Source organism: Pleurodeles waltl, chromosome 5 (assembly GCF_031143425.1).
Source record: "Pleurodeles waltl isolate 20211129_DDA chromosome 5, aPleWal1.hap1.20221129, whole genome shotgun sequence".
NCBI classification, from domain to species: domain Eukaryota; kingdom Metazoa; phylum Chordata; class Amphibia; order Caudata; family Salamandridae; genus Pleurodeles; species Pleurodeles waltl.
Genome location: NC_090444.1, coordinates 183063114 through 183076476, shown reverse-complemented (window position 1 = coordinate 183076476; position 13363 = coordinate 183063114).

The window sequence follows — 13363 nt, the reverse complement described above, 5'->3', positions numbered from 1 at the left end:
CACCGGGGGAAAGGAAAGGCATTGCGATCGGGCAGCAGGAATGCCCACTAGACACCAGGGATTTTTTTTTTTTGTTGTTCTTCACCCTTTCTTGTTTGCGGGGAGCGGCCCCTTGGGCAAGGGTCGCTCCCCTTGTGGGGGCAATTAGTTACGGCCATTTCTGCCCCCCTTGGGGGCAGATTGGCCTACTTTTTAGGCGGATCTGCCCCCAAGGGGGGCAGAAACCACTGGATCACCAGGGATTTATATTTTCTGTGCATTTATGTTGGGGGGGGTGCCCCCTTGGGGAAGGGACGCCCCCCCCCAAGGGGGCAGAGAACTGTTGGCCTTTTCTGCCCCCCTTGGGGGCAGATCGGCCTATTTTTTTTAGGTCCATCTGCCCCCAAGGGGGGCAGAAGCCACTTAGGCACCAGGGATTGTGTGTGTAGTGAATGGGGGGGCGCCCCCTTGGGCAAGGGTCGCTCCCCTTTGGGGGGCATGTCTTTTAGGGCCATTTCTGCCCCCTTGAGGGCAGATCAGCCTATTATTTTTAGGCTGATCTGCCCCCAAGGGGGGCAGAAACCACTAGAACGCCAGGGATGTTTTTTTATGTGTTTATTTTTGTGGGGGGGCGTCCCCTTGGGCACGGGGCGCCCCCCCAAGGGGGGCATTGACCTGTTGGCCATTTCTGCCCCCCCCTGGGGGCAGATGGGCCTATTTTTCTAGACCCACCTGCCCCCAAGGGGGGCAGAAGCCAGGTAGACACCAGGGATAGTGTGTGTGTGTGTGTGTGTGTGTTAGTGGATGGGGGGGGGGCTTGGGCAAGGGTCGCCCCCCACTTTGGGGGCACATGTACCCAGGCCATTTCTGCACCCCTTGGAGACAGATCAGCCTATTATTTTTAGGCTGATCTGCCCCCAAGGGGGGTAGAAACCACTAGAACGCCAGGGATTTTTTTTTATGTGTTTATTTTTGTGGGGGGGCGTCCCCTTGGGCACGGGGCGCCCCCCCAAGGGGGGCATTGACCTGTTGGCCATTTCTGCCCCCCCTGGGGGCAGATGGGCCTATTTTTCTAGACGCACCTGCCCCCAAGGGGGGGCAGAAGCCACGTAGACACCAGGGATAGTGTGTGTGTGTGTTAGTGGATGGGGGGGGGCTTGGGCAAGGGTCGCCCCCCACTTTGGGGGCACATGTACCCAGGCCATTTCTGCACCCCTTGGAGACAGATCAGCCTATTATTTTTAGGCTGATCTGCCCCCAAGGGGGGCAGAAACCACTAGAACGCCAGGGATTTTTTTTTAAGTGTTTATTTTTGTGGGGGGGCGTCCCCTTGGGCACGGGGCGCACTCCCAAGGGGGGCATTGACCTGTTGGCCATTTCTGCCCCCCCTGGGGGCAGATGGGCCTATTTTTCTAGACCCACCTGCCCCCAAGGGGGGCAGAAGCCACGTAGACACCAGGGATAGTGTGTGTGTGTGTGTGTTAGTGGATGGGGGGGGGCTTGGGCAAGGGTCGCCCCCCACTTTGGGGGCACATGTACCCAGGCCATTTCTGCACCCCTTGGAGACAGATCAGCCTATTATTTTTAGGCTGATCTGCCCCCAAGGGGGGCAGAAACCACTAGAACGCCAGGGTTTTTTTTTTATGTGTTTATTTTTGTGGGGGGGCGTCCCCTTGGGCACGGGGCGCCCCCCCAAGGGGGGCATTGACCTGTTGGCCATTTCTGCCCCCCCTGGGGGCAGATGGGCCTATTTTTCTAGACGCACCTGCCCCCAAGGGGGGCAGAAGCCACGTAGACACCAGGGATAGTGTGTGTGTGTGTGTGTGTTAGTGGATGGGGGGGGCTTGGGCAAGGTTCGCCCCCCACTTTGGGGGCACATGTACCCAGGCCATTTCTGCACCCCTTGGAGACAGATCAGCCTATTATTTTTAGGCTGATCTGCCCCCAAGGGGGGCAGAAACATCTAGAACGCCAGGGTTTTTTTTTATGTGTTTATTTTTGTGGGGGGGCCTCCCCTTGGGCACGGGGCGCCCCCCCAAGGGGGGCATTGACCTGTTGGCCATTTCTGCCCCCCCTGGGGGCAGATGGGCCTATTTTTCTAGACGCACCTGCCCCCAAGGGGGGCAGAAGCCACATAGACACCAGGGATAGTGTGTGTGTGTGTGTGTGTTAGTGGATGGGGGGGGGGCTTGGGCAAGGGTCGCCCCCCACTTTGGGGGCACATGTACCCAGGCCATTTCTGCACCCCTTGGAGACAGATCAGCCTATTATTTTTAGGCTGATCTGCCCCCAAGGGGGGCAGAAACCACTAGAACGCCAGGGATTTTTTTTTATTTGTTTATTTTTGTGGGGGGGCGTCCCCTTGGTCACGGGGCGCCCCCCCAAGGGGGGCATTGACCTGTTGGCCATTTCTACACCCCCTGGGGGCAGATGGGCCTATTTTCTTAGGCCCACCTGCCCCCAAGGGGGCAGAAGCCACTTAGGCACCAGGGATAGTGTTGTGTGTGTTTTTTTTGTTTTTTTTTGTTTGAGGGCTGTCCCCTTTGGCAAGGGTCGCTCTCCATGGGGACACAGTACTAAAGGTATTTTTTGGCTTCCTTGGGGCAGACAGGCCTATTTTTTTAGTAGGCCCATCTGCCCCTATGGCAGAATCCACTTAGGCACCAATTTCTAAAATGTTTGATGGTGGGGTGTTTGTCAACTGAAGAAGTCTTTGCATTTGTGATAATAAATGTTTTCCTCCTTTTTGTTCTAGTTCAAAGCTTTTGCTTTATTTGCTGTGGCTCCTTGCGGTTTTGGCGGTGGTTGACCTGCAGTTTGCACAGTTGCATGTTTTAGGTAAGTAAAAACAATTTACTCCAAAGGAGTATTGTTGCCATGCATGAATGACATGTTTGTAGGGGGTGTACTAAATGCAGGATTGTGTGTGAAATTGTCCTTAGGTTTGTGCACAATGATATTTGTTTTGTCTTATTTCTAATTTGCCTTTCTTTCTTTCTTTTTAGTGGGATATCATTGGTGATTGCTGTGTAGTTGCTGGTGAATCAAGCTTTTTCAGGCAAGTGAGCGGTATAGTTTTTGAGTTTGTAACTCTTACTAACAAAGCTACACTTTGTTACTTGTCTTACACAGTGCTGGTTGTTGGTGGTGAATTTGTCCAGTTAATTTTAGCAGGAGAGATCATGGCTAGCCGTAGGATGACCGCTCAGCAGGTGGTTGGTATGCTTTTTGAGTCACAGTCTGATCATGACTATGAGACGGACTCTGCATCTGAGGCAGAGGAGGAAGTCAGAGATTCTGGCAGTGATGTTTCTGTTGGAGGGGAATCTTCTGATGATGAAGCCACACTCAGTGCAGATGAAGGTTCTGTTTTAGAGGAGGACATTGATGTGCCAATAGTGCAGCAACCTGGGGCTGAAAGGTTTCCCGTTAGAAGACCTGATGTCTGGGTTGCCCCAAACATGGAGCAGCCAGAGTTGCCTGCCTTTACTGGTCTCCCGGGGTGTAACGCCAATACAGAGAACTTTATGCCTATCAATTTCTTTGAGTTATTCATGGATGATGTGTTTTTGGAAGAGATTGTTGAGCAGACTAATTTGTATGCGGAGCAGCATTTGAGGGACAACGCTGCTAGACTTAGGCCACACTCTAGAGCTGCCCAGTGGATTCCCACAAATTTGGAGGAGATAAAACAGTTTTTGGGTTTGACTTTTTTGATGGGGTTGATAAGGAAGCCGTCACTGGCTTCTTATTGGTCTACTAGTCCCTTGATGGCAACAGCTATATTTCCAGCTACCATGAGTCGTAATCGGTATTTGCTTCTTCTTAGGATGCTGCATTTTGTTGACAATGCATTAGCCTTGCCACGAGATCACCCAGATTCTAACCGTCTTTTTAAGATTAGGCCTGTCCTTGATCATTTTGTAGATCGGTTTTCGGAGGTCTATGTTCCAGGCAAAGAGATAAGTGTGGACGAGTCTTTGGTCCTCTTCAAGGGTCGTTTGGTTTTTAGGCAGTACATTCCTAGCAAAAGGGCACGATATGGAATTAAATTGTATATGCTGTCTGAAAGTAGGACAGGATATGTGTATAGTTTCCGTGTGTACACTGGTAGGGATTCCAATATTGACCCCCCTGGTTGTCCTCCCACTTTTGGAGTTACTGAGAAAATAGTGTGGGATCTTGGTAGACGACTGTTCAACAAAGGTCACCATTTGTATGTAGATAACTTCTACACTGGTGTGCAGTTGTTCAAGGAATTGTTTAGAGTGGACACAGTTGCTTGTGGCACAATCCGTTCTAACCGGAAAGGCTATCCAAGGGAGCTTGTCTGTAAAAAACTTGAGAGGGGACAGTGCTGTGCCTTGCGGAACGAGGAGCTGCTAGCTTTGAAATTTTCAGACAAGAGGGATGTCTACATGCTAAGTACCATCCATGATGAGAGTACTTCCCCTGTGACTGTTTGGGGCCAGGTTGCTGAAGTGCGCAAACCTGTGTGCATTTTAGATTATAATAAGCACATGGGAGGTGTAGATAGAGTTGACCAGAGGTTGGAACCTTATACTGCTATTCGTAAGTCTTATGTTTGGTATAAGAAGTTAGCACTTCACCTCTTCCACTTAGCAACCTTCAATGCTTTTATTGTGTTTAGGGATAGGTCTCCAGACTCAAAGATGACATTTGTGAAATTTCAGGAGTCAGTGATAGAGAGCCTTATTGTGGTGGAACAGGCCAGAGTTCCTAGAGAAGCAGTGGTGGAGGATGTGGCTAGATTGAAAGATCGCCACTTTGCTGAGCACATTCCTCTCACACCCAAAAAAGACTTTCCAGCTAAGAAATGTAGAGTGTGTTTTCGAAGAGGTATCCGGAGGGAGTCTCGAATGTACTGCCCAGATTGTCCTTCAAAGCCTGGGCTGTGTGTCGGTGCTTGTTTTAAGAATTACCACACCCAGAAGAATTTCTGGGAACAACCATGAGTGTAAACTCATGTCTGTTTTGTATTTTCATGTGTTTAGTTTCATGGTTAGCATTTCTGTCATGTTCTTAGTTAGAGCTTTTGTGTTTGTTGTTTTGTAATTCTTTCTACTTAGTTAGGGGTTCCTCTGTTTAAAAAAAAATATATATATGATGCCATTGTGTGTGGAGTGGGGCTTGGCTGAGACTGTACATATTGACTTGATGTTGGCTACTGCAACACACTGCCAGCCAAACACCAGTCCACACACTCCCATCAGCTGGTGTGATTGTTGTATCAGGCATGTGGGCGTATGTAAGTGATGGGCCCTTGAGTGGCGCTGTCTGTCGATGTGAGTGTTGTAATGTGCTGGGCCCGTGGCTGGCGGTGTGAATGGCCTTGTGTGTGTCATGTATGAAAGTTGTGTGAATGGACTGTAAAGCGGTTGGTGCCTTGTCGCGGCTTTACAGCTCACGAGCTGTGAGTCATTGGTTCAGTTTTTTGCCTTTCAGTTACTAACAGTGCTTTTCATTTTTGTGAAAGCTCTTGTTAGTAAAATTTGATCCACTGAACCATCACTCACCCTCGTGCCAAATCCAACCAGTATGTGTGGTAAAAATGACCAAACCTGCTCCGCTGTAATCAGGCGTCGCAGCACACCTATGACACGCTAGGTGCCTCAGGTGGGACCCCGATGATGAAGCATGCCACCAACTTGGTTGGTGGGTGAGGGGTCTTTTTCACATAACCTAAGTGTGTTTCTTTTCAAAATTTTAGTGTTTGGCACATCACGGACGTATGTGGGCACATCAAAACGATATATTACAAAACTACCTGTGTTTGGGGGGGGAGAGGGCACCTATGTTTTTGGTCCTGTGTGCGGCCTTCATCTAGGGAAACCTACCAAACCCAGACATTTTTTAAAACTAGACACCCCAAGGAGTCCAGGGAGGAGTGGCTTGCGTGGATCCCCCAACATTTTCTTACCCAGACTCCTCTGTAAACCTCAAAATGTGCTTAAAAAAAGCATATTTTCCTGACTTTTCTTCGTACGATCACCACTCCAGCACAAAATTCCTACTCCCCAGTGTTCCCCTCAGTCTCCCAAATAAAATGACACCTCACGTATGTGGGTCCCCAAAGCAGAGTCAGTCTAAAGATGTATAAAAGAATATGTCCTTATAAACTCGCAGTACTATCCCCTGTATCTCTACAAGTTTTGGGCCTTATTCTGTTGGAGGCACCGGGCCCACCCACACAAGTGAGGTATCATTTTTATCGGGAGACTTGGGGGAACGCTGGGTGGAAGGAAATTTGTGGCTCCACTCAGATTCCAGAACTTTCTGTCACCGAAATGTGTGAAAAATGCGTTTTTTTAGCCAAAATTTGAGGTTTGGAAAGGATTCTGGGTAACAGAACCTGGTCAGAGCCCCTCAAGTCACCCCATCTTGGATTCCCCTAGGTCTCTAGTTTTCAGAAATGCACAGGTTTGGTAGGTTTCCCTAGGTGCTGGCTGAGCTACAGGCCAAAAACTACAGGTAGGCACTGTTTTCAATGAAAAAATGTGATGTGTCCACGCTGCGCTTTGGGGCGTTTCCTGTCGCGGGCGCTAGGCCTACCCACACAAGTGAGGTATCATTTTTATCGGGAGACGTGGGGGAACGCTGGGTGGAAGGAAATTTGTGGCCCCTCTCAGATTCCAGAACTTTCTGCCACAGAAATGTGAGGAACATGTGTTTTTTTAGCCAAATTTTGAGCTTTGCAAAGGATTCTGGGTAACAGAACCTGGTCTGAGCCACACAAATCACCCCATCTTGGATTCCCCTAGGTCTCTAGTTTTCAGAAATGCACAGGTTTGGTAGGTTTCCCTAGGTGGCGGCTGAGCTAGAGGCCAAAATCTACAGGTAGACACTTTGCTAAAAACAGGTCTATTTTCTGTGATGTGTCCACGTTGCGCTTTGGGGCGTTTCCTGTCGCGGGCGCTAGGCCTACCCACACAAGTGAGGTATCATTTTTATCGGGAGACGTGGGGGAACGCTGGGTGGAAGGAAATTTGTGGCCCCTCTCAGATTCCAGAACTTTCTGCCACAGAAATGTGAGGAACATGTGTTTTTTTAGCCAAATTTTGAGCTTTGCAAAGGATTCTGGGTAACAGAACCTGGTCCGAGCCACACAAATCACCCCATCTTGGATTCCCCTAGGTCTCTAGTTTTCAGAAATGCACAGGTTTGGTAGGTTTCCCTAGGTGGCGGCTGAGCTAGAGGCCAAAATCTACAGGTAGGCACTTTGCTAAAAACAGGTCTATTTTCTGTGATGTGTCCACGTTGCGCTTTGGGGCGTTTCCTGTCGCGGGCGCTAGGCCTACCCACACAAGTGAGGTATCATTTTTATCGGGAGACGTGGGGGAACGCTGGGTGGAAGGAAATTTGTGGCTCCTCTCAGATTCCAGAACTTTCTGCCACAGAAATGTGAGGAACATGTGTTTTTTTAGCCAAATTTTGAGCTTTGCAAAGGATTCTGGGTAACAGAACCTGGTCCGAGCCCCGCCAGTCACCCCTCCTTGGATTCCCCTAGGTCTCTAGTTTTCAGAAATGTACAGGTTTGGTAGGTTTCCCTAGGTGCCGGCTGAGCTAGAGGCCAAAATCTACAGGTAGTCACTTCGCAAAAAACACCTCTGTTTTCTTCCAAAATTTTGGTGGTGTCCACGTTGCGCTTTGGGGCGTTTCCTGTCGCGGGCGCTAGGCCTACCCACACAAGTGAGGTATCATTTTTATCGGGAGACGTGGGGGAACGCTGGGTGGAAGGAAATTTGTGGCCCCTCTCAGATTCCAGAACTTTCTGCCACAGAAATGTGAGGAACATGTGTTTTTTTAGCCAAATTTTGAGCTTTGCAAAGGATTCTGGGTAACAGAACCTGGTCCGAGCCACACAAATCACCCCATCTTGGATTCCCCTAGGTCTCTAGTTTTCAGAAATGCACAGGTTTGGTAGGTTTCCCTAGGTGGCGGCTGAGCTAGAGGCCAAAATCTACAGGTAGGCACTTTGCTAAAAACAGGTCTATTTTCTGTGATGTGTCCACGTTGCGCTTTGGGGCGTTTCCTGTCGCGGGCGCTAGGCCTACCCACACAAGTGAGGTATCATTTTTATCGGGAGACGTGGGGGAACGCTGGGTGGAAGGAAATTTGTGGCTCCTCTCAGATTCCAGAACTTTCTGCCACAGAAATGTGAGGAACATGTGTTTTTTTAGCCAAATTTTGAGCTTTGCAAAGGATTCTGGGTAACAGAACCTGGTCCGAGCCCCGCCAGTCACCCCTCCTTGGATTCCCCTAGGTCTCTAGTTTTCAGAAATGTACAGGTTTGGTAGGTTTCCCTAGGTGCCGGCTGAGCTAGAGGCCAAAATCTACAGGTAGTCACTTCGCAAAAAACACCTCTGTTTTCTTCCAAAATTTTGGTGGTGTCCACGTTGCGCTTTGGAGCGTTTCCTGTCGCGGGCGCTAGGCCTACCCACACAAGTGAGGTATCATTTTTATCGGGAGACGTGGGGGAACGCTGGGTGGAAGGAAATTTGTGGCCCCTCTCAGATTCCAGAACTTTCTGCCACAGAAATGTGAGGAACATGTGTTTTTTTTAGCCAATTTTTGAGCTTTGCAAAGGATTCTGGGTAACAGAACCTGGTCCGAGCCCCGCCAGTCACCCCTCCTTGGATTCCCCTAGGTCTCTAGTTTTCAGAAATGCACAGGTTTGGTAGGTTTCCCTAGGTGCTGGCTGAGCTACAGGCCAAAAACTACAGGTAGGCACTGTTTTCAATGAAAAAATGTGATGTGTCCACGCTGCGCTTTGGGGCGTTTCCTGTCGCGGGCGCTAGGCCTACCCACACAAGTGAGGTATCATTTTTATCGGGAGACGTGGGGGAACGCTGGGTGGAAGGAAATTTGTGGCCCCTCTCAGATTCCAGAACTTTCTGCCACAGAAATGTGAGGAACATGTGTTTTTTTAGCCAAATTTTGAGCTTTGCAAAGGATTCTGGGTAACAGAACCTGGTCCGAGCCACACAAATCACCCCATCTTGGATTCCCCTAGGTCTCTAGTTTTCAGAAATGCACAGGTTTGGTAGGTTTCCCTAGGTGGCGGCTGAGCTAGAGGCCAAAATCTACAGGTAGGCACTTTGCTAAAAACAGGTCTATTTTCTGTGATGTGTCCACGTTGCGCTTTGGGGCGTTTCCTGTCGCGGGCGCTAGGCCTACCCACACAAGTGAGGTATCATTTTTATCGGGAGACGTGGGGGAACGCTGGGTGGAAGGAAATTTGTGGCCCCTCTCAGATTCCAGAACTTTCTGCCACAGAAATGTGAGGAACATGTGTTTTTTTAGCCAAATTTTGAGCTTTGCAAAGGATTCTGGGTAACAGAACCTGGTCCGAGCCACACAAATCACCCCATCTTGGATTCCCCTAGGTCTCTAGTTTTCAGAAATGCACAGGTTTGGTAGGTTTCCCTAGGTGGCGGCTGAGCTAGAGGCCAAAATCTACAGGTAGGCACTTTGCTAAAAACAGGTCTATTTTCTGTGATGTGTCCACGTTGCGCTTTGGGGCGTTTCCTGTCGCGGGCGCTAGGCCTACCCACACAAGTGAGGTATCATTTTTATCGGGAGACGTGGGGGAACGCTGGGTGGAAGGAAATTTGTGGCTCCTCTCAGATTCCAGAACTTTCTGCCACAGAAATGTGAGGAACATGTGTTTTTTTAGCCAAATTTTGAGCTTTGCAAAGGATTCTGGGTAACAGAACCTGGTCCGAGCCCCGCCAGTCACCCCTCCTTGGATTCCCCTAGGTCTCTAGTTTTCAGAAATGTACAGGTTTGGTAGGTTTCCCTAGGTGCCGGCTGAGCTAGAGGCCAAAATCTACAGGTAGTCACTTCGCAAAAAACACCTCTGTTTTCTTCCAAAATTTTGGTGGTGTCCACGTTGCGCTTTGGGGCGTTTCCTGTCGCGGGCGCTAGGCCTACCCACACAAGTGAGGTATCATTTTTATCGGGAGACGTGGGGGAACGCTGGGTGGAAGGAAATTTGTGGCCCCTCTCAGATTCCAGAACTTTCTGCCACAGAAATGTGAGGAACATGTGTTTTTTTAGCCAAATTTTGAGCTTTGCAAAGGATTCTGGGTAACAGAACCTGGTCCGAGCCACACAAATCACCCCATCTTGGATTCCCCTAGGTCTCTAGTTTTCAGAAATGCACAGGTTTGGTAGGTTTCCCTAGGTGGCGGCTGAGCTAGAGGCCAAAATCTACAGGTAGGCACTTTGCTAAAAACAGGTCTATTTTCTGTGATGTGTCCACGTTGCGCTTTGGGGCGTTTCCTGTCGCGGGCGCTAGGCCTACCCACACAAGTGAGGTATCATTTTTATCGGGAGACGTGGGGGAACGCTGGGTGGAAGGAAATTTGTGGCTCCTCTCAGATTCCAGAACTTTCTGCCACAGAAATGTGAGGAACATGTGTTTTTTTAGCCAATTTTTGAGCTTTGCAAAGGATTCTGGGTAACAGAACCTGGTCCGAGCCCCGCCAGTCACCCCTCCTTGGATTCCCCTAGGTCTCTAGTTTTCAGAAATGTACAGGTTTGGTAGGTTTCCCTAGGTGCCGGCTGAGCTAGAGGCCAAAATCTACAGGTAGTCACTTCGCAAAAAACACCTCTGTTTTCTTCCAAAATTTTGGTGGTGTCCACGTTGCGCTTTGGAGCGTTTCCTGTCGCGGGCGCTAGGCCTACCCACACAAGTGAGGTATCATTTTTATCGGGAGACGTGGGGGAACGCTGGGTGGAAGGAAATTTGTGGCCCCTCTCAGATTCCAGAACTTTCTGCCACAGAAATGTGAGGAACATGTGTTTTTTTTAGCCAATTTTTGAGCTTTGCAAAGGATTCTGGGTAACAGAACCTGGTCCGAGCCCCGCCAGTCACCCCTCCTTGGATTCCCCTAGGTCTCTAGTTTTCAGAAATGCACAGGTTTGGTAGGTTTCCCTAGGTGGCGGCTGAGCTAGAGGCCAAAATCTACAGGTAGGCACTTTGCTAAAAACAGGTCTGTTTTCTGTGATGTGTCCACGTTGCGCTTTGGGGCATTTCCTGTCGCGGGCGCTAGGCCTACCCACACAAGTGAGGTATCATTTTTATCGGGAGACGTGGGGGAACGCTGGGTGGAAGGAAATTTGTGGCTCCTCTCAGATTCCAGAACTTTCTGCCACAGAAATGTGAGGAACATGTGTTTTTTTAGCCAATTTTTGAGCTTTGCAAAGGATTCTGGGTAACAGAACCTGGTCCGAGCCCCGCCAGTCACCCCTCCTTGGATTCCCCTAGGTCTCTAGTTTTCAGAAATGTACAGGTTTGGTAGGTTTCCCTAGGTGCCGGCTGAGCTAGAGGCCAAAATCTACAGGTAGTCACTTCGCAAAAAACACCTCTGTTTTCTTCCAAAATTTTGGTGGTGTCCACGTTGCGCTTTGGGGCGTTTCCTGTCGCGGGCGCTAGGCCTACCCACGCAAGTGAGGTACCATTTTTATCGGGAGACTTGGGGGAACGCTGGGTGGAAGGAAATTTGTGGCTCCTTCCAGATTCCAGCACTTTCTGCCACAGAAATGTGAGGAACATGTGTTTTTTTTAGCCAATTTTTGAGCTTTGCAAAGGATTCTGGGTAACAGAACCTGGTCCGAGCCCCGCCAGTCACCCCTCCTTGGATTCCCCTAGGTCTCTAGTTTTCAGAAATGCACAGGTTTGGTAGGTTTCCCTAGGTGGCGGCTGAGCTAGAGGCCAAAATCTACAGGTAGGCACTTTGCTAAAAACAGGTCTGTTTTCTGTGATGTGTCCACGTTGCGCTTTGGGGCGTTTCCTGTCGTGGGCGCTAGGCCTACCCACACAAGTGAGGTATCATTTTTATCGGGAGACGTGGGGGAACGCTGGGTGGAAGGAAATTTGTGGCTCCTCTCAGATTCCAGAACTTTCTGCCACAGAAATGTGAGGAACATGTGTTTTTTTAGCCAATTTTTGAGCTTTGCAAAGGATTCTGGGTAACAGAACCTGGTCCGAGCCCCGCCAGTCACCCCTCCTTGGATTCCCCTAGGTCTCTAGTTTTCAGAAATGTACAGGTTTGGTAGGTTTCCCTAGGTGCCGGCTGAGCTAGAGGCCAAAATCTACAGGTAGTCACTTCGCAAAAAACACCTCTGTTTTCTTCCAAAATTTTGGTGGTGTCCACGTTGCGCTTTGGGGCGTTTCCTGTCGCGGGCGCTAGGCCTACCCACGCAAGTGAGGTACCATTTTTATCGGGAGACTTGGGGGAACGCTGGGTGGAAGGAAATTTGTGGCTCCTCCCAGATTCCAGCACTTTCTGCCACAGAAATGTGAGAAACATGTGTTTTTTTTAGCCAATTTTTGAGCTTTGCAAAGGATTCTGGGTAACAGAACCTGGTCCGAGCCCCGCCAGTCACCCCTCCTTGGATTCCCCTAGGTCTCTAGTTTTCAGAAATGCACAGGTTTGGTAGGTTTCCCTAGGTGGCGGCTGAGCTAGAGGCCAAAATCTACAGGTAGGCACTTTGCTAAAAACAGGTCTGTTTTCTGTGATGTGTCCACGTTGCGCTTTGGGGCGTTTCCTGTCGCGGGCGCTAGGCCTACCCACACAAGTGAGGTATCATTTTTATCGGGAGACGTGGGGGAACACTGGGTGGAAGGAAATTTGTGGCTCCTCTCAGATTCCAGAACTTTCTGCCACAGAAATGTGAGGAAGATGTGTTTTTTTAGCCAATTTTTGAGCTTTGCAAAGGATTCTGGGTAACAGAACCTGGTCCGAGCCCCGCCAGTCACCCCTCCTTGGATTCCCCTAGGTCTCTAGTTTTCAGAAATGCACAGGTTTGGTAGGTTTCCCTAGGTGGCGGCTGAGCTAGAGGCCAAAATCTACAGGTAGGCACTTTGCTAAAAACAGGTCTGTTTTCTGTGATGTGTCCACGTTGCGCTTTGGGGCGTTTCCTGTCGCGGGCGCTAGGCCTACCCACACAAGTGAGGTATCATTTTTATCGGGAGACGTGGGGGAACGCTGGGTGGAAGGAAATTTGTGGCTCCTCTCAGATTCCAGAACATTCTGCCACAGAAATGTGAGGAACATGTGTTTTTTTAGCCAAATTTTGAGGTTTGCAAAGGATTCTGGGTAACAGAACCTGGTCCGAGCCACACAAATCACCCCATCTTGGATTCCCCTAGGTCTCTAGTTTTCAGAAATGCACAGGTTTGGTAGGTTTCCCTAGGTGGCGGCTGAGCTAGAGGCCAAAATCTACAGGTAGGCACTTTGCTAAAAACAGGTCTGTTTTCTGTGATGCGTCCACGTTGCGCTTTGGGGCGTTTCCTGTCGCGGGCGCTAGGCCTACCCACACAAGTGAGGTATCATTTTTATCGGGAGACGTGGGG